This window comes from Schistocerca piceifrons, chromosome 1 (assembly GCF_021461385.2).
Source record: "Schistocerca piceifrons isolate TAMUIC-IGC-003096 chromosome 1, iqSchPice1.1, whole genome shotgun sequence".
NCBI lineage: Eukaryota > Metazoa > Arthropoda > Insecta > Orthoptera > Acrididae > Schistocerca > Schistocerca piceifrons.
In genome coordinates this window covers 127,083,932-127,105,959 of record NC_060138.1, presented here as the reverse complement: position 1 = coordinate 127,105,959, position 22,028 = coordinate 127,083,932, and positions in this window count along the sequence as shown.

Below are 22,028 nucleotides of genomic sequence, written 5' to 3'. Positions count from 1 at the left end.
AATAATGGTGCACCACAGTCCTTTCCACTGTGCACGCAACCTTACAATTATGGAAGAACAAAAGGCTGTAGTGTCAACTGTATGACGCATCTGTCGTTACCCCAATATGTAACACTTAACCAATCGATCACAATCTATAAATTTTAATAGAAAGAGAGGAAACGATAAGAGATATCATCCTGGTTATTATCGTAACGGGGCAGAGCACTGACAGAACAACATTAACAATCTATAGATTACCCAAATTTGGACTACAATCAACCAAATATGATGAATATGTGCAACACCATGTGATTGAAGCAAACTGGTAAAACCTGAATCCCTCTGCAAATATTATTGAGGTGGTGGAAAACCCATGATCCACAATGACGAATGAAACAAAACAAATTCGGCTGCATTACGCACTCAGATGTCGGCTGTGGGGTGGCATGAGGGCAAAGTATGCAACGCAGTAAACCTATTATGATACAACAATGATACAGACATTAGAGACAAATTAACTACTGGTCACTACAAATTCTGTGATCATAGTAAAGAAATTGTTCAAGCTGATGTACATGCTGTCATAGAGAAAGTATCAACTACAATTGTTTTGGACACAAGTGCTATAGTGAATGTTATGTCGGCCAATTTATTTAGTAAGATTCGTGAGGTCAGTAGGGAACCAACATTTTCTTTGAAGGATTATAAGATTATTGAAGCTGTCAGATCTCGAAATGTCAAAATCAAGACTTAGGTGGAAGTTGTAACAGGAAATGGAGCGATCATACGCCCGTACCTAATTCTATGTGGATTGATTGATTTCATTTTTGACAGAATTCTTAAGCTATAACTATGCAGTGATTGATATCTCCTCAGGCAAATGCTTTCCGAAAATCGAGAGCAAAAATATTGTTGTAGACTTAATAAAAACAATGACAGCATGGTAAATAATGCCAGTTCCTAAAAGTAAAGTTCGTTAAGGTGAAAGCAGCATACATCTATAGTACACCTTCCCACTGTGGTCAAACTTGTGAAGGCATTGCTAATTACGCATATAAAATTTTTTTCGTGATTTTCTTTAGATTTCTGTTCTTTTTCTTTTGTTCATATGGGCATTTCTAATTGTGATTATGTAACATTCTACTGTGGTTTTTAAATGTAAAGATGTAATTGTTATTATTTCGTTTGCCAATAGATAAATATGTTTCTTGCTTTGTACCTGTGGTAAAGTTTCTAAAGTTCTCTTTTGGAATATTATTAATTGTGAAAAATGCAGTCAATAACATTTATAAAGGTTTATGTAATTTACGATAACGATATAACATCTATAGACAGGGGACAGCGATAGTGATATCGAGAGTTGAAAGGTTGTTGCGTGGTAGAGGGGATGGTGGATGGCGTGTCTGTGAAGCGTGCGCGGGAAAAATAGTACTGTGTTCCATGAAAAGCATACGTAATTGTATGAACAGTGATACCGAATTATCAGATTGTTAATTCTCTTTACCACTGCGGTATGTAATGCCATCGCCAGCGAACTTTAAGAGCAAATAAACCGGACTGTGAAAGTGCCGCTAACATTACTCTGTTGTTGCCAACACGAACTGTGCCTTTATTCGAATGAACTTTGCTGGTATTGGTTTTGGGTGGTGGAACTGTTGTATATCACATTCTATCAAGCCATGAAAGTGAAGACTAATTAACTGCGCAATATAAATGGCTTTCAGTGACGTTGTCGAAGTGTCGGTGTGCTTCACATACATGAACAATTCATAGAATTGTGTATTTGTGGGTAAGACTATATGAATGCGACGAACCGTGTAATTATGGACGATAGCGTCACGGACAGTGCATAAAGTGTAAAAACGAGCGATGTCTACGTCATGTACTTTGAAAGAGAGGACATGTCAACTACGTTCGTATACTGGCGTCTTGTGGTTTGTTAATTACCACGGGGTTAATGATACAGCTGTGCCGGAACTTTATTTGCGTTCCGCCGGAGAGGATTAACCAGCGGAACTGTCTGTATCCTGCTCTCATCATCGTAACCCGCCGACGTCGTGCTGCCTAACGCAACGCTTCGTATGCAACAAAAAGTTAAGGGATTTCGCCGAACCCTATCCCCTGACCTAGAAACTTTCTTTCTCTATTAAAAGTATAAGAATTACAGACTCTATTTAATTAAATTCTTTGTTTAGTTTGTTTGCTTTCTGCTAACGAAAATAAAATTACAATCAGTGAATTAAAAGTTACCTGGTAGTCATCGTTGAAACACCCGTAAATTTAAACTTCTTCCTCTCATTAGGGCTGATTCTCCTTGCATGTCAAAATTATTGTAGTTATTTTATGTAGTTTTATGTATTGTTATGAGACTAGATATATGTCAGTGACTAATAAGAGTATTTTGGCGCGAAATATGGCTTCGCGCGAAAATTACGGCGACCGCCATAATTGCTTGCGTTCTGACCAATAACGTAAAAGCTGCTATTCCCGTATTGGTGCTTTTCCTGACGTGAGCGGGAATTATAAATGTCAGCTGTCAAATCGCGTAGTGACTGTTTACCCAGTAATAAAAGTTTTTGATATTGTATTGCTACGAGTCGTAGTATTAAGAGACACTGGTTATACTCAAAAGTGGGTAAATGTATGGTGAAACCCCCCAGTGTTCATGCGATTGTTAACAGTATTGTGTCCGATTCACGAAATTTTGTAACTTTTTCTAATTCCTTTCAGATATTGTCTTAGATGTCTTTGAAGTTTCAGAGAATATATACACAATTTTGTCGGTTCAAGTTAATTTCAGAGCAGTTTCTCGTGAGTACTAGAGTTTTCAGGTCATAAATAAAGTGGGATCGTGACCAATTGAGAAGTATAACAGAGAGTGTGGTTTTCCAACTAGAATTTTGGATGACTTCACAGTTCAGATTTTGATAATTATTTTTCCTGTGGGTTGAGGTCATCACAAACTGACATATTGAAAGTCAAATAAAGGATAAGATTATAGCGTCTATGGCAGTTCACCGTTATGAAATATGCTGGTAGAATACGTATTTCATCCCATGGACCAAGAAAGTGACGGTCACAAAGGAAAATGGCAAATGTTCGAGAAGAGAAGAATAGAGTCCTTGATATCACCATATTGTAGCTCTCTACTAGCTGTGGTAAAGCGCAGTGGAAACTTTTGCATCATTTTAGATGCAAGAGCTATCAAAAACATTATTATTCTGTATGAAATACAACAGATAATTAGGATGCACAGCTGCAAAAGTTTCATAGTATTGAATACATTATCAGCTACGATTTGGCAGGTAAGCCTATCAAAAGAATCCAGAAAATATACTGCTTTCATAAATGGAGGAAGGAGTTTTGAAATTTTTATATTGCCATTCAGATAAAATTTAGGTTCAGACATATTCATTTCTGCCTTTGATACAGCCTTGTGGCCTGACTTACTAGATAAGGTAACACTTTATTTCGACGACCTATTAATGGCCACCACAATGTGGGAAGACCATTTAGACTTGATGGAAAGAACATTACAAAGATTTTCAGAAGCAGGAGTGGTGGTTAATCATATTTGTGTATTAAATAAATTACTTGTGTATGTATGAATTATTAAATGTGATTTAGAAACTAACTTAATGAGTGATGTTTCTAGCAACTTTTGGAGGCATGTCTACGCTGAAACAAAGCTATGTGATTAGTACTATTGGTATGTAGACATTTATTACAGGGGAAAACTTTGTCAATTAGCACTTAGTTTGACCAAACTCTCCAACAGTACTTGTATATAGCAAATAAACTGATTACTAAGCCCTGCACTGCTGTGTTAAACTCGGACAATGGGTGAAATATATGTATGTACATAGTTACTAGGAAGGTAAAGCCAAGAGGCATTTTAGTGTAAGTACATATACTTCATATACAGTACACTATGATAATTAGAAACTCCATGTTGTGATACTACCCTATTTCAGATGAAAATCTTGTCTTCTCTAAAGGAAAGGAAGACATTTGTAAATATATGGCTAGACTCTTCACTGTAGAAATGGGGTACATTATGTTCAAATGGCTCTGAGCCCCACGGATTAACGACGACAGCCGGGGTGATGGCCAGCCTGGATGTGGTTTTTAGGCGGTTTTCCTCATCCCCCTAGGTGAATACCGGGCTGGTCACCCACATCCCGCCTCGATTACACAGCTCGCCGACATTTGAACACTTACATACTATTCCATGGATTACTCTAGTCGCAGACAGTTGGGGTACATTAATTCTATCCCGGGGGGTATGGGGTGGAAGGGCATCCGGCCACCCCTTCCACTAACATTGCCAAATCCGATTAACCATGCCGACCCTGCCTAACTGCGGGAAAAGGCACAAGCGAAAGAAAGTATTTAAAAGGATGTGAATAGCAACATTTAACATACAAGTGGGCTTTGAATGATTACATTCGTCCTGGCACCTCGCGAGTTCCAAGAAAGTATTCAGCTCAGATTTGAGCGTGTTTCTTATTTATTCTCTGAATCTTGCCGATTTTTGGGAGTGGTTTTGCTTAACTCTCTTAAATAAAGGTTGATTTTGTTCTAAGAATACACGACGTGGTCCTGATCGGCATAATGCTAAAATGAATAAATTTATTTAGCAGTATCACCAAATGACTTGCGGCCCAATAAAAAATACTAACTACAATCAAGGCAAAAACAAAACTTTAAAGTACTTTACAATTTTAAATACATGAGACTTTAGCACTAGTCTGACGATTTTACGAAATCAAACCAGAGCTGCAAAAGAAAACTGCTGTAATGATTGCAAACTTATTTGTGCAATGGAGAATGGATATAATTCCTACAGAACGATGTATACATTTTGTTCAATAAATATTTTATCTGTATTTTGCTTTACTATAAGTATTGAGATCCATGGGGGTGGGGGGGGGGGGATGAAAGAACGTACTGTAAATAATATGTATCGATAGAACAAAAATCTCTCGGTGTACATGCCGCGCCAATTCAGGATAAAACTCTAAGCTTTCGACCACTACCATCATGGTCGTCGTCAGGGCTAAAACTGACTGTCGTGAACTAGCGAGGCTCCCACTTTTATATGCGAAGGACGGCTTCTGATTGGCTGGAATACGTCATAGCAACAGCGATATGGCGCGTAGTGAAGTGGTGCCCTCTACTTCCAAAGATGTAGTTTCTATCCCGCGTTGCTTGCAGCGCCATCCCTTGAAGTTAAGTGTTTAGCAAGCCTGTACGTAGGAGAGCCAATAGCGCTAACAATCGGTCTCAACGGGACGTTCTCCTTATGAACCTTTGGCAAATCGTACAGTCTTGGTGGCCTAGGTGCTCTCGGCCGTAAGTTCTTCACCAGTTCGTCGGAGAGGCCAGAGTTTTTTAGTAGCTCCCTTGTCTTCCTACTGAGCGCCGATGTGGGATCCCGTCTGAGAATCCGGTATGTGCTGTCCTCCAGTAACAATCCAACTTTCTTGTGGTAATCTGTAGCGTTGAGGATTATCATGGCGTTCCCCTTGTCAGCAGGTAAAACAACTAGATCTTCATCCTTCTGCAACAATTTCAGTCCTTGTCTCTCCTCTGTGCTGATGTTTGACTTAGGCGGCTTGGATGTCGCTAAAATCCGGCTAGTAGCAAGCCTTACGTCATCCGCTGCTTCTTGAGGAAGATGACGAACTGCTTGTTCCACTCCACTAATAATCTCAACCACCGGTAACTTACGTGGAGCTGGTGCAAAGTTCAATCCTTTACTGAGAGCCGAGATGGTAGCGTCATCAAGTTCCTTGTCAGAGAAGTTGATAACAATGCGGTGAATGCCATTGGACCCAGTAGTTCCTTGATCATGGTTAAGCCGCTCAAATTTATCGGCCTGTTTCGCCGTGGTCCTGCTTAAATTGGCTCGTTGGTGTGCCGCCAAAGTCATATCCACCCATTCCCAGTCCAATGGTGAGAGGACTCCGGCCAGAAATAAATACCAGGTATGAACTAGATATGAACGCTCGCCTGTTATTTAGTTGCCATGGATTCGTCACTGTCACCAGCAATAGCGAATTTTTTCATGGAGGATTTTGAAGAACGAGCGTTGAGCAGTGCTCACCTCCGACCATCATGCGTCTACCGATACGTCGACGATACTTTTTTAATCTGGCCACACGGCAGTGACATGCTGCAGCAGTTCGTCGAACATCTGAATGGTGTACATCCAAACATAAAATTTACATTGGAGGTAGAGAAGGAAGGGAAGTTACCTTTTTTTGATGTGTTGGTGGAGCGAAAGCCGGATGGACGACTGGCCATTCTGTGTACAGGAAGCCAACCCATACAGACTTATATCTGCATAGCCACAGCATCCATCATCCGTCTCAGAAGAGAGCTATGCTGAATACTTTAGTACACAGAGCCAGGACTTTTTCCGACAAGGACCACCTCGGTCCTGAGATTAGCCATTTGACAACTGTTTTCAAGAGGAATGGTTATTCTGCCGGTGAAATTAAATCAGTATTGTCCAAGAAAGTAAGACACGATGACGGCCATATACAAGAACAGGACCAACACATAGCGCGGCTTCCTTTTTGCGGTGCTACAACAAGTAAGATAGGCAGAGTCCTAAAGAGGCAACGAATAAAACCAGCCGGCCGGGGTGGCCGCCGGTTCTAGGCACTACAATCTGGAACCGCGCGACCGCTACGGTCGCAGGTTCAAATCCTGCCTCGGGCATGGATGTGTATGATGTCCTTAGGTTAGTTAGGTTTAAGTAGTTCTAAGTTCTAGGGGACATATGACCTCAGAAGTTGAGTCCCATAGTGCTCAGAGCCATTTGAACCATTTTTTTTAATAAAACCAGTTTTTCGACCACTTAGGAAAATTAAGGAAATGTTGAGACCAGTCAAAGATAGTCTCGGCTTAAGAGTGTCGGGAATTTATACTATTCCTTGCGAATGTGGCAAGAATTACGTGGGCCAGTCTGTAAGAACCGTTGCCGACCGCTGCATCGAGCACCAGCGCCACCTGAAATACAGGTATTTGGAAAAATCAGCCGTGGCTGAACATAGCCTGCTTAACAAGCATAAGATTTTATTTGAAGAAACCCGAGTAATAGCCCATGCATCGAATTACTGGGACTCTGTGATCCGGGAAGCAGTCGAAATTAGACTTAGCGATAATAACTTTAACAGAGACAACGGTTATGCACTTAGCAACACTTGGAAGAGTGCACTGGATAAAGAAAAATCGCAGAGAAAAACTTCCCGCACTTTACCTCCTGATTCAAGGAATGGCGCTCCAAGCAACGCGGGACAGAAACTACATCTATGGAAGTAGAGGGCACCACTTCACTACGCGCCATATCGCTGTTGCTATGACGTACTCCAGCCAATCAGAAGCCGTCCTTTGCATATAAAAGTGGGAGCCTCGCTAGTTCACGACAGTCGATTTTAGCCCTGACGACGACCATGGAGGTAGTGGTCGAAAGCTTGTAGTTTTATCCTGAATTGACGCGGCATGTACACCGAGAGATTTTTATTCAAGAAATACGTCGCGAAAGACTTCGTAGCCAATATGTATTGATAAACTGTGATGCAGTGAACTTACGAGGTGCGGCTAGAAAAAAACCGGACTGATGCTGGAAAAAACATTTATTTACAATTATTTACAATTTCATGTTATCTCCTTCAATGTACTCTCCTCCTCGGTCTCTACACCGCTCCATGCGAATTTTCCACTGTTCATAGCAATGCTGCAGATCATTTTCGGTAAGTCCATACATTACTTCCGTCGCTTTTTCTTTTACTGCTTCAACAGTCTCAAATCTAGTTCCTTTCAAAGCTGACTTGACTTTAGGGAAAAGAAAAAAGTCACAGGGGGCCAAATCAGGTGAGTAGGGTGGATGATCTAAGATGGGAATGTTGTGTTTTGCCAAAAACGTCTTCACTGACAACGCACTGTGAGCTGGGGCATTGTCTTGGTGAAGGATCCATGACTTTTTTCTCCACAAATCGTTCCGTTTTCTCCGTACTAGCTCACGTAGGGTAGCCAGGACGCTAATGTAGTAATGCTGATTCACTGTTTGTCCCTCTGGTACCCAATCAATGTACACAATCCCTTTGATGTCAAAAAAAAAAAAAACAATCATCATTGCCTTGAATTTCGATTTTGACATTCGTGCTTTTTTTTTTGTCGTGGAGAACCAGGAGTTTTCCAATGCATCGATTGGCGTTTAGTTTCGGGATAGTAAGTAAAAAACCACGATTCATCGCAAGTAATAACATTTTGTAAGAAGGTGGGATCACTTTCAATGTTTTCCAGGATGTCAGAACAAATCATTCTTCGGCGTTCCTTCTGTTCAATTGGAGACACTTTGGAACCATTTTTGAACACACTTTGTTCATGTTGAAACTTTCATGAAGAATCTGCCTAACACTTTCCTTGTCAACTCCTGTTAACTCAGACACTGCTGTGATTGTTAAACGGAGATCTTGTCGAACAAGTTTACCGATTTTTTCAATGTTTGCATCAGTTTTTGCTGACAATGGTCTGCCAGTGCGAGTGTCATCACTGGTGTCTTCGCGGCCATCTTTAAATCGTTTAAACCACTCAAACACTTGTGTTCGCGATAAACAATCATCGCCGTACACTTGTTGTAACATTACAAACGTTTCACTTGCAGATTTTCCTAGTTTGAAACAAAATTTGATGTTAACACGCTGTTCTTTCTGTACACTCAACATTTTCCGACGCACAGACAAAACGTCAACTACTTAAAACAGACGCCACGGGCAGACTGAGTGCAGGAGGCAGATGAAACTCGAGCAGTAGGCGGAGCGAGAGTCACGTGACAGGCCACGCGACTTTCAGCCTTATTGCATTCGTTTTATTGTTTCACCAGTACTAGTCCGGTTTTTTTCTAGCCACACCTCGTATTTTCTAATAGATTATTGTGTTTGTGGTTATATGACGAAGTTATGGAACACTGATGAATACATATGGTGAAAAGTTGAGACCTAGTCAGACTAACACTCTGTTAAGACATGTTGAAGTGCGCGACAAAAACTGAAATGCCGACAGAACCTATGAAGTATATTGCACTTTCCTAATATGAACTTATCAATCTGCTATCCCTTAGTGGCATAGTACAAGATGGCGAAGTTTTCTTTGTGTAGTGTGAGACAATTTTATGCACACTTTCACACGTGTTAAGGAACTCAATGCTCGACGTGCAACTGGTACAGTGACACAGTGGCATGACTAAGTGTTCTGCATGCCACGTGCCTAACTTGATTGTCGTTGCGAAACACTGTGTGCACTGTCATTATTGATTTGGACTTTATATTCATAATAATGAAAAATTGCCCTACACAGACACGTAGTACAAGTTGTGGGCATTAATTGCAAAATTGATTTCGACTGTATGAAAGCGTTTTTCCCAAACTTTGGTGATTTAAATCATTGTGTACTAGACATAGAGTGATGCTACATAGATGAAAAATTTAAAACAAGAGATCCCCGCACGCAACCACGAATCCATTTAATGTATAGCTTATCTTTAGACATTGCTAACCGTGCAAAAATTCTACTTGCACGTTAACAAAGAATTTTCTTTCATAGGACCTATGTAGGTCGTACATATGTACAGGAAATTTTGTTGCAAAACTGTTGCCCATAACCTAATAACGATAGACTATCTCATGGCATCATTAGATACAACCCTAGCTACAATGACGTGACCTTCCTGCTGTGCAGCCATTAACCTCTGTCTGGATCTTGACTACAGAGATGGGTCCCAAAAATAACTGACAACGTCTCCCTCACTATGTCCTTGGACCCACTGTATCTTGTTAATGTCTACAAAAAAGCTATTCAACCACCATCCACCATCTCCTGACTTCAGACATTTATTATACTGAAACACAAACGGTAACAGTCATTTCAGTGCACAAATACTACGTTTTATATGTTGTTCGTACGATGCTATCTGTGAGATAAAACGGAGAAGAAAAAATAACAATGAGAATTTTAACTGAAATCACATCAACTGAATGTTTATCTGATGCGTTTGAGCTATATAAACAGAGACTGTAAAAGTGTACTAGCTAATAATTTTGCTGAGCACTGCCTTATGATAAACTGTTCTATCTTTAACCATAATTAATAGAATTAGTATCTACAATTTATCCTGTACCGTTCTCACCGTTCAACGCTTCATAACATCGCTAACACTGTAAAATGTTAACGTCTGATGGCGTCGTCGCAATTTTCTCAGGTTTCCTGATGACTACTCTCAAATAGGGCCGGGGGGCGGCAAATATTTACTTAAATAGTTCTGAGCGTACTAACTCATGACATCCAATATTTTCTTGAGAAACCTTAAGCAATCTGTTATGATCAAACGGCTTACATGAATGTCATGACAAGCAAATCTATTCCCTCGTATTAATTATCTGAAAATGTTTGCAAAACCTGTTGTGTACCTACCGCCATACACTTATTTAGCCAAGCAGCTTCATATTCCATTAACTATAACTATGAAATTACTATCATTATGTGTCAACGATGAGCCTCTGAATGAAACGTCATTGAATGGCGCTTCCGAAACCTGTGACAGACACTGTCTCCGTAGGGGCATTATAAGAAATCGCAATGACTCAACGTCAAAGACATAATAGTACTACAGAAACTTTATCTCCTGCGCTTATTCGGCTACCTGTGGAATTTTCGTTCTTCTATTGTTTTAAAATACAAAAACAAGGTACAACTTACTCTTGTTCTGCTTACTGTTGCACGTTCCATACAAGAAGGTTCCATATTTTTTGTTATCATAATTACTAATGAACAATATCTAAATGCTTAATAACATATTGATACTAGTGTAATCAGCACCAGGTTCACTAATCCAGAAAGTTTTATGGATTGTCAGCCTGTTAATTATACACATCAGAAAAAGTTCGTCACCTCGATGCCGAGAGTTCCGCAACCTGTACAGAAGTTGGAATAGAGATCAACATAAACATCATTTCCGCCCTTTTTATTGCTCATGAAAAGCACACATGGCATGTTGTTCCACCATACAGCGAGACCTTCAGAGGTGCTGGTCCAGATTGCTGTACACACCAGTACCTCTAATATCCAGTAGCACGTCCTCTTGCATTGACGCATGTCTGTATTCGTCGTGGCATACCATCCACAAGTTCATCAAGGCACTGTTGATTAACGGCGATTCGGTTTAGATCCCTCAGAGTGGTTGGTGGGTCACGTCGTCCACAAACAGCCCTTTTCCACCTATCCCAGGCATGTTCAGTAGGGTTCATGTCTGGAGAACATGCTGGCCACTCTAGTCGAGCGATGTCGTTATTCTGAAGGAACTCATTCACAAGATGTGAACGATGGGGGCGCGAATTGTCGTCCATGAAGACGAATGCCTCGCCAATATGCCACCGACGTGGTTGCACTATCGGTCGGAGGATAGCATTCACGTATCGTACAGCCGTTACAGCGCCTTCCATGACCACCAGCGGCGTACGTCGCCCCCACATAATGCCACTCAAAAACAGCAGGGAGCCTCCACCAGGCTGCACTCGCTGAACAGTATGTTTAAGGCGTTCAGCCTGACCGGGTTGCCTCCAAAAATGTCTCCGTCGATTATCTGGTTGAAGGCATATGCAACACTCATCGGTGAAGAGAACGTGACGCCAATCCTGAGCGACCCGTTCGGCATGTTGTTGGGCCCATCTGTACTGCGCTGCATGGTGTCGTGGTTGCAAAGATGGACCTCGCCATGGACGTCGGGAGTGAAGTTGCGCATCATGCAGCCTACTGCTGAGTCACAACACGGCGTCCTGTGGCTGCACGAAAAGCGTTACTCAACATGGTGCCGTTGCTGTCAGAGTTTCTCCGAGCCATAATCCGTAGGTAGCGGTCATCCACTGCAGTAGTAGCGCTTGGGCGGCCTGAGCGAGGCATGTCATCGACAGTTCCTGCCTCTCTGTTTCTCCTCCGTGTCTGAACAACATGGCTTTGGTTCCCTCCGGGACGCCTGGACAGTTCCCTTGCTGAGAGCCCTTTCTGGCATAGAGTAGCGATGGGGACGCGATCGAACCGCCGTATTGAGCGTCTAGGCATAGTTGAACTACAGACAACACGAGCCGTGTACCTCCACGTCTGTGGAACTGATAGGCTGTCTGACCCCCTCCGCCTAATAGGCACTGCTCATGCATGGTTGTTTACATCTTTGGGAGGGTTTAGTGACATCTCTGAACAGTCAAAGGGATTATATCTGTGATACAATATCCACAGTAAACTTCTGTGTTCAGGAGTTCTGGGAACCAGGGTGATGCAAAACTTTTTTTGTTGAGTGTATTTGGAAGTGATTGGTTTGGTGAAGCAACGACTGTGTGCCTTAAGCATGCAATCATTTCCAAATTTCAGCATACATCATTGGAGCCTGCACTTTATAATGTTAACGAAGTTCCATCATTATTACTATTATCATGCAAATCATTCTTTGCATTGAATCCTAACACAGACCGCAGTTTTGTGTCAAACGACGGTTCCTCTCTCCAACAACGAATTCTGTACCTGATGATTCAGTTTAACAAAGATGATAGGTATTTAACCAATTCAAGATATTATATGAGCTGGAGACTTTTACTTCAACTCATTAATTCTAAGGACTACATTTTCATACTTTTATTATTCTCTTGCTGTCGTCAATGTGATGCTACCATGATTCGCGAACATTTCACTTCTTATTCTAAAACATTTAAAAACCCTCACTGGTCGGAACAAGGAAGCATTACAGTTCATTATGCTGCTCATAGCACTTCACCAGCATTCCAGATTTCTTGTTCGTTATTAGTCCTACTCCTGCATTACTCCTATTTGACTTTGTGTTGACAACTCTTTGCACAACTGATCAGAAATCACGTTCCTCCTGCCAATGCACTTCACTCATTCTGACTAACCTGTCCAGGTCCCATTTCGGGTACTCTCATTTATTTAATCGATTATGGTATCTAACTTTGTACATCTACATGGATACTCTGCAAATTACACTCAAGTGCCTGGGCGACAAACAGAACGCCAGGATTTTTTAACCCCAGATGACCTACTCCTGAAGATTTTGCAAGAAAATGATCCACACAACACCGAAGGTAGAAACGGCAGATAAGCCTGACAACTACTGCACAATTAGCGTAATGACCGGTGCATCCGAGTTGGCGACAAGGATAATATACATAATAATGAAAAAGAAAATGAAGGATCTGTTACATAACAAGTAGTTCGGCTTGTGGAAACGTAGAGCACTAGAGAGACAGTTCTGAAGTTGTGGTTGTTAATCGTAACAAGCCTTAAGTAAAACCAAGACACATTACTAGGTTCTATGGACACTGAAGAATGTTTGATGATGTGAAATGGAGCAAGACGCTAGAAATTCTGAGAAATATAGGAGTAAGCTATAGGGAAAGACGGATAATATGAGGGTAATCACAAAAGTAAGGTCTCCTATTTTTTTTTATAAGTACAGAACTCTGTTTGTGTGGCAGTCGGTCACACTGTTATCAAGATTGCTTCACGCGCTGTGTGTAAACATGCGCACGCCATGGCTCAGGCAGCCGTTGGGAATGGAGCTCCCGTTGGATGCTACCGCCAAGTGCGAATTGTGCGCAGTTATTCGGTTTTTGAATGCAAAGAGCACTGCGCCGATTGAAATCCATCGCCAATTGACGGAAGTGTATGGTGAATCGGGCATGGATGTCAAAAATGTTCGTAAGTAGTGTAGACAGTTTGCAGCTGGTCGGACCGAAATTCACGACGCATAGGGGAGCGGGAGACCGTCAATTTCTGATGAGACAGTGTTGAAGGTTGAGCAAAGCATGCGTGAAGCTCGGCGGATCACCCTGGATGATCTCTGCACGTTGGTTCCTGAGGTTTCCCGAAGCACCGCTCACAGAATTTTAACGGAACCATTGAACTACCAGAAGGTGTGAGCAAGATGGGTGCTACGCATGCTGACTGGAGACCACATGCGGCAACGAGTTGATGCTTCCTGCGCATTTCTTCACCGCCTTGCAGCCGAACAGGACGACTTTCTCGACTGGTTAAAAGAACATTTGGCCGGAAAGCGATTCAACTCCGACGACGAGGTGAAAGAAGAGGTCATAACTTTCTGAACAGCATGGCAGCGAGCTGGTATGATATGGCCATACAAAAACTGCCACAGCGACTACAAAAATGCATCGACAGAAATGGTGATTATGTCGAAAAACAACTAAATGTTCAAGCTGTAAACTGATGTAAACCATTGTAGAAATAAACAGGTCTATGTGCTTATAAAAAATAGGAGACCTTACTTTTGGGATTACCCTCGTATTAGGGGAGCCGTAGAGGGTAGAAACTATAGTGGAAGTAATACAACAAATACTCGTAATATAGGATGTAGACTGAAAGTCAAATCTGAGGCACAAAAACGGAATTCGAGGCAGTCCACATCAAACCAGACTAATGATTCCCCCCCCCCCCCCAAAAAATTACATCCGTAAACGACATATGCATCTATACTCTTCAGACAACTGTGGAGTGCATGGTAGAGGGTGCTTCCCATCATACTTCACGTTAGGGATTCTTCCCGTTACATTCGCATATGAAGTGTGGGAAGAATGACAGCCGAAATGCATCTGTGCATGCTGTCCATAGCCTAATCTGTTCTTCACTAATCCTACGGGAGCTACACATAGACGTTTGTTTTACATTCCTAGATTCTTCAGTTCACACTGGTTACTGAAACTTTGTAAGTAGGCTTTCGCGACAATTGTCGTCGACCAGTATTTCTGTGAAGCTCTCCCATGGGTCAGACAAACCGACTACCATCCATACTGTCCTTCGATGTATACGTTCAAGAGCCACTGCTTATTCCTATTTAGTATGAGTCATGCACATTTGAGAAACGTTCTAGTATGGACCACACGAGTGTTTTCTAAGCCCTATTTTTTATACTAGAAGTACTTCTTTTGCTGGGTACGACCTCTCTGCCTGTGCTAGTCTGCTTTTTACACTATCCCGTGACATTAATATGACCACCTGCCAAAGCCCTGAACAGATAGTTTTGCAGTCAGACCGCTGCGAGATGTGCAGGAAGAAAGTCAGCCAGATTCTGGAAGGTTCCAACAGGAATAAGGAGCCTTGCCGAATCTAGTGTCATGTCCTAACACAGGATGGAGGGAAAGCAGGGGGTTACAAGTCAGTCTGCAATTTACGACTGGTTAGGAGCAAATGAAAGGGACAAACTTTCAGTGAAAGCACGTTGATTGTTTGCCTTAGCACCAAGGATCTGGTTAATGCTGTTTATTTGCAGTGAGGCTAAGCACAACAATGAAGGGTACTTGTAAACATTAGAAAAAGCAAAGGGTGCTAGTGGTTGCACAACAGAAGTCACTGTCTTGAGCCCGTGGAGTGAGCACTAGCAAGAGCAGCGAACACGAGCAGCATTTTAAGTACAAACTTTGTGAGCAGCACACCAAGTGAGAGAAACAGACTTGTCGGAACTTACCGAGGCTGGCAATGAGCGACATGGAGTTGGCGCCCCAATGATCTGACCGACAGCTCCCTCTGACTACAAAAACAACCGGTTTTAAAGGATTGTGGCGGCGCACTATTTTTCCCTTCCCATACTTGGCCCCCCAATCCACCGTCACTTCAGAGGCTTCGGCCAATCTGACGAGTTGCTCTACACTTCCAGGGCGTCTCTGGCCACTCACATTCAGATTCCTCCCCTTCTCCTAGTCGGTAGGTAGGGATGTATCTGGATTTTATATTAATGAATTCCAAGTTTGGTGGCAACAGGGTTCAGCTGAAAGCTAAACCTCACTGCTCTTCCTCTTACGGCCAGCAACAATAGTGTTTTACGTCACTTGGCCCAATCAGTCTTGAAACTTCTGAATCACAGATGTTTTGAGTTAGTAAATCCTAGCCACCAGCTCTTACACGTAACAGTAATAGAAAGTCTTCTACGGAATAGGAGGAGTTGCAAAGGAAAGACTTTCTCAGTTTGTTTTCAAACTTTACTTTGCTGTCGGTCAGACATTTTATATCAATGAGTAAGTCTTAAAAAATTTTTGTTTCGGCATTTTGCATACTTTTGCTGGTCCATTGTGCCTTATGGGACGACGAGATCACCAAGGGAATGCCACTAAACATTCCCCAGACTATAACGCTCCCTCGTCTCGCCTGGACCCTTCCTACGATTGTTGCAGGGAGTCTGCTTTCAGACGTTTCACGGCATACACGCCACCGGCCATCTGTCCGATGGTGCATATAACGTGATTCACCTTAAAAGGCCTACTGACCCCCAGTTGTGGTACTGGAGTGCAAATTCCACAGCCTTCGTCACCTATTAACAGCTGTCAGCATGGGAACAGAAATAGGCGCCTGCTGTAGAGACCAGTACGCAGGATGTTCATTGAAAAGTTTTTGAGGAGACAGCGCAATTTTGCGATGCAGGGTATTCTTTAATCAAGGCGCCACGCAAACAGTTTATAAAGTTAGCCATTTTGGATATGCTTCCACACTTGGTCCGAAAGCCAATTACCCTATCCTTTGGCAAGTCAGACGAGCCGCTCCGTTTCCGCATTACGACAATGACTGCCCTGTTATCCGCGTCACCCTGGCGCGCTTAATATGCCCTCCAGTGCTAGGGCTTCCACCTGCCGTCCTTATTTCGTCGATCGTGTGTTATTTTGCTTAGAAAGTAGTTAAATTTCTTCACGTCATCCACTTCGTGGTCTCCAATTTACATGTTAATTTTATTGCTAATCTTATTTCTGGTGCCGGCTGCTGTGGCCGAGCGGTTCTAGGCGCTTCAGTCCGGAACGGCGCTGCTGCTACGGTCGCAGGTTCGAATCCTGCCTCGGGCATGGATGTGTGTGATGTCCTTAGGTTAGTTAGGTTCAAGTAGTTCTAAGTCTAGGGGACTGATGACCTCAGATATTCCCATGGTGCTTAGAGCCATTTTTTTTTTATTTCTGCTAAACCTCATTTCAATAGTCTCTGTCTGGCTTGCTCTCAGTCCATAATCTGTATTCATTACACTGTTCATTCCATTCAAAAGGTCATGTAATTCTTCCTCACGTTCACTGATGTCCGTTCACCCTGACTTTTAATACCACTCTTGAACCTTCTTTCTGTTTCCATCATTTCTCCTTCATTGTACAGCTAAAACAGTCGGGGTTCTTCATTGTATAGTTTAAGCAATGTGGATGAGAGATCGCATTCTTGTCTTACATGCTTTATAATCCGTGCACTTCGTTGTTCGTCTTCCATACTTACTACTCACTCTTGATTTTTGTACATACCGTATATTACTCGCCTTTCCTATAGCTTGCACCTATTTTTCAGACAGTTTCGAAAATTTTGCACAATTTTACATTATCGAACGTTTTCTCTAGATCGAGAAATCCTTTTCTTAAGCTTTGTGTCCATTATCAAGCGCAATGTCACAATTGCCTCTCTGGTGCCTTTATCTTTCCAAAGGCCAAACCGATCGTTATCTAAAAAATCTTCAATTGTATTTTCTATTCTTTTGTACGTTATTCTTGTCAGCAGCTTTGGCGCATGAACTGTGACGCTGATTGTACTGTGACGCTGACTATACGATAGTTCTGGCACTTATCTGCCCTTGCTATTTTCGCGACTGCGTGGTTCATATTTTTCCGAAAGTCTCACAGATCCTATACATCAAACTGAATAGTCGTTTAATTTTCACTTCCCCCAATCACTTTAGAAATTCCAAGAGAATGTTATCTATGCCTTCCACTTTATTTGATCTCAAGTCTTCAACAGCTCCGTTAAAATCTAACGGTAGATCAACTATATCCACCATATCGACTCTCATTTCTTCTTCTGTCACGCCTTCAATTAGTTCCTCTCCCTCGTAGGGGTCTTCGTTGTATTCTTTCCTCCTATCCGCTCACTCCTCTGCGTTTGACAGTGGAATTTTTCTTGCACCCTTAATGTTGATACCTTTGCTTCTCCTGCACCTAATGTTGTTTTGACCTTTTTTTACTTAGTGAATACGTCCTTCGGGCTACTATTTCTTTGTCGATTTTCTCACAGTCTCCTGCAATCATCTCGCCTTGGCTTCCCTGCGCTTCCTATTTGTTTCACTCCTAAGGGAATTATATTGCTGTATTCTGTCTTCTCCTGAGCATCCTTGGGTTTCCTTCTTTCGTTGATCAATTGAAGTATCTCTTCAGTTACCCAACATTTTTTCGAAGCTACGTTCCTAATAACTACGTTTGTCCTTCTAACATCTGTGATTGCTTGTTTTCGAGATGTCTGCTCCTTTGAAACTGAACTGCCTGATGTTATATTCCTTATCACAGTATCCACAAATTCATAATAACTTCGAATGCGTCTCATCCTTCCTCAGTACTTCAGTCTCCCATTTCCCTTCATGCTGATTCTTCCGCACGATTCTCTTAAACTTCAGTCTGTTCTTCATCATTAATAAATTGTGATCTGCAGCTGGGTATTCCTTACAATCCAATATATGATTTACGAATCTCTGTCTGACCATAATGCATTCCAGCTGGGATCTTCCCTGGCATTTTCCGTGTATACCTTCTACTCTTGCGATTCTTGAACAGAGTGTTCGCTATTACTAACCGAAATTTATTACAGAACTCAATTAGTCTCTCCCTCTCTCATTCCTATTACCAAGCCCGTATTCTTCAAATGGCTCTAAGCACTATGGGACTTAACATCTGAGGTCATCAGTCCCCTAAACTACTTAAACCTAACTAACCTAAGGACATCACAAACATCCATGCTCGAGGCAGGAGTCGAACCTGCGACCATAGCAGCCGCGTGGTTCCGGACTGAAGCGCCTAGAACCGCTCGGCCTCCGCGGCCTGCTCCTGTATTGTCCCATAGCCATTTCTTCTATTTCGTCCCCTACTACCGCATTCCAGTCCCCTATAATTAATACATAATCATGTCCCTTTAGATAATGAATTATCCGATCAGTATCCTCATACCCTTTAATCTCTTCATCTTCTGCTTGGAACGTCGTATGTAAACCTGAACTGTTGTTGTTGGCATTGGTTTACTGTCATTCTGATGAGAACAAACCTGTCATTGAACTGTTCACAGTAACGCACTCACTACCGTACCTTCCAATTCATGACGAATCCTACTCCCAGTACAAAATTTTTCTGCTGCTTTTTGTATCATTCTATACTGATGTGGTTAGGAATCCTTACCTACGTTCCATTTCACTTCAAGGACCCCCAAGCATATCTTGACTGAGCCACTGCATTTCTATTTTCAGATTTTCTAGCTCCGCTGCCACATTCAGACTTCTGGCATTCCACCTATCTGTTCGTACAATGTTACTCATTCGTTGGTTAGTCAATTTTTTTCGTGGTCACCTCGCACTTGGCAGTTTCCTACTGCAGATTCCTAATCAGGAATCGCTTCTCAATGGAGATATCACCATTGTACTTTTTCAATTACAAGGGACGTGTCCTACGGATACACATTGTATGTCTGTAATGCATCCCCTCGCCGCCGATCACTTCGGATTTGTCCGTCGTAAGGGCAGTGTCCCACGATAACGAAAGGATTTCGCCAAATTCTCTCCGTTTCCCCGCCATCTTTGACAAGGCCACTGGCAAAACGGAAGTGATTCTCTACATCGGAAGACCTCAGCATCCACTGCTGATGATTTTTAACCATAATGTGAGCAGGACTGGAATCGAATCTTGGACGGAGAATGTTTCGATTACTGGTCAAAGATGCTACCCACCCCTTACTTTTTTTCGTCTATGTACTTATCTATGTTCAATCTTTTTTTTTTTTTAAAAAAAAGAAACAGGAATCAAAGCTTCCCTTACCTAGCAACGTCACTTTTGTCACTTTTTCCTTGCCATAAAAAATGTGTTATTCCTCTTCAGGTATTGCCCCTAATTATTCCCAAAAATTCTCCCAAGGCGATAGTACCACGGTAGTTTACATGATTATAAGTAGTAAACGTGAACAATGAATATGCCATAAAATATAATGTTATAAACAAAATTATTCAAAGGATAAACATAAATAACATTTGTATATTACTTGTGCAGCTTCAGCTAAGATGACCTTTCTTCGGAAAATGGTGCAACAGGTTTTTTGGTCCACAGCCATCGCCGTTTACTATCTCCAACAATGGCATGTAAAAATATGCATGACAGACACATTCCGAGTTGCTAATGCCTCATTGAATGCAGCTTCCCATGAATCAGCTAATCGCTTTCCTTCATCGCTGATGACAGTTCAGGGACGTTCTGTCTACAGTGTGGTGCTGTGCGGAACGTCAAACTGCGCCTGGCACTTCCCAACTAAGAGGGTGATGGGAGTTAACGAAAGCACTGCGTAAATAACTTGCGAAGAGCGTACGGTACCTGTGTGTGCGTTCGAGTGCGTTGTGAGCGCTTTGTGGGTACCACCAGTATTCAAACTCCACTTTCGCCGAAGACAGTCGATGGTCATCCCCTCGAACCAGGTAAGCGCATGATTTTTGTGGGCTGGAAGAGATACTCATCTGGACAAAGGAGGGTCCGAGGTTCAATCACGTCAGGTGTGACGCAGAAGTAACAGGGTAAGATCTGTGTCAATCACAAAACGTCGGATGACGACAAGCACGTGAAGCGACGTTCGTCGGCGGCCAGGAAGCGACAGTCAGGGCAAAGTTAATCCAACAGTGTGGAGCCGGTGTCCTGTCGCATACTCTTTGTTGGTGACTTGCTACGGTTTCAGCACACGGTTATGTGGAGAGATGGTGGCGTATGATTTTCCACACTCGTGGCCAATAATAAGTTAACAAAAGGTAAAATTTATGTACAAATAAATATACTAATTCTATCATTATTAAAAAAATTATTAAATTAAATCAAGAATCTTAATACAAACCCTAAAATAAAGATACAATCAAAATATAAAATAATGAACAAAACGTAATCTTGAAGATAGCTGGTTTAAACGCTACTATTACATTCCAAAAAAAAGCAAATTATTGGTTAATAACTTAAAAACCTACCTCTCAAAGAATACATAAGTTGATATTTATATTTAAAAAATTAAATGAAAAAATCAACTTTAAAAAATTTTCTTGTTAAGAAACTAGATATCTTAGGAAACGATTAACATTTCATTTCTATAAATAATTCCTATAAATAATTTAACAATAATTATGACACGTTAACTATAAATTATCTATAAAAATAATAAATATAAATCAACCCAAATCGAGACAAATAATATAAATTCTAAAACTGGGCACTTGGTTTCTACCGCATTATGCAGAACCGCTCACAGAAGTGTGGTGTAAAAATCTTTAGCCTTCAACGGGTAATAGAGATGGGTCGTTCGCGAAATAACGGGTCTAAAGCAACGGTTCGCCATGATGAACGGAAGGAGCGAGGAACGATATCTAAGGAACGGTTTCTCATACGGCCGTTTCACTCTGGGACATTGGTGACGGTCACCAGTGACGGTCACCGACAGAGACACTTTCGTCTGGACTGGAGTATTCACACCGAGACACTACGCTGCCTTATCGAGCCACTGTGGCCCAACAGTGACTCACACTCGCCACATGTGACGGATGAGGTCACTGTGTTAGCTGCAGTCACCGCCAGACATGCATTAGTTTGCACTGGAATGTTCACACTGGAACACAGATCACAACCACAGCGCTGCAGATTTGCCAACTGACTGGCAGTCATTTCTGAGACAGTGACGCGAAATATTCATAGTACATTACACTGCACGTATTGTAGCCATGGGTTTAGATTTGAAACTTCCTGGCAGATTAAAACTGTGTGCCCGACCGAGACTCGAACTCGGGACCTTTGCCTTTCGCGGGCAAGTGCTCTACCATCTGAGCTACCGAAGCACGACTCACGCCCGGTACTCACAGCTTTACTTCTGCCAGTATCTCGTCTCCTACCTTCCTGCAAGGTTCGCAGGAGAGCTTCTGTAAAGTTTGGAAGGTAGGAGACGAGATA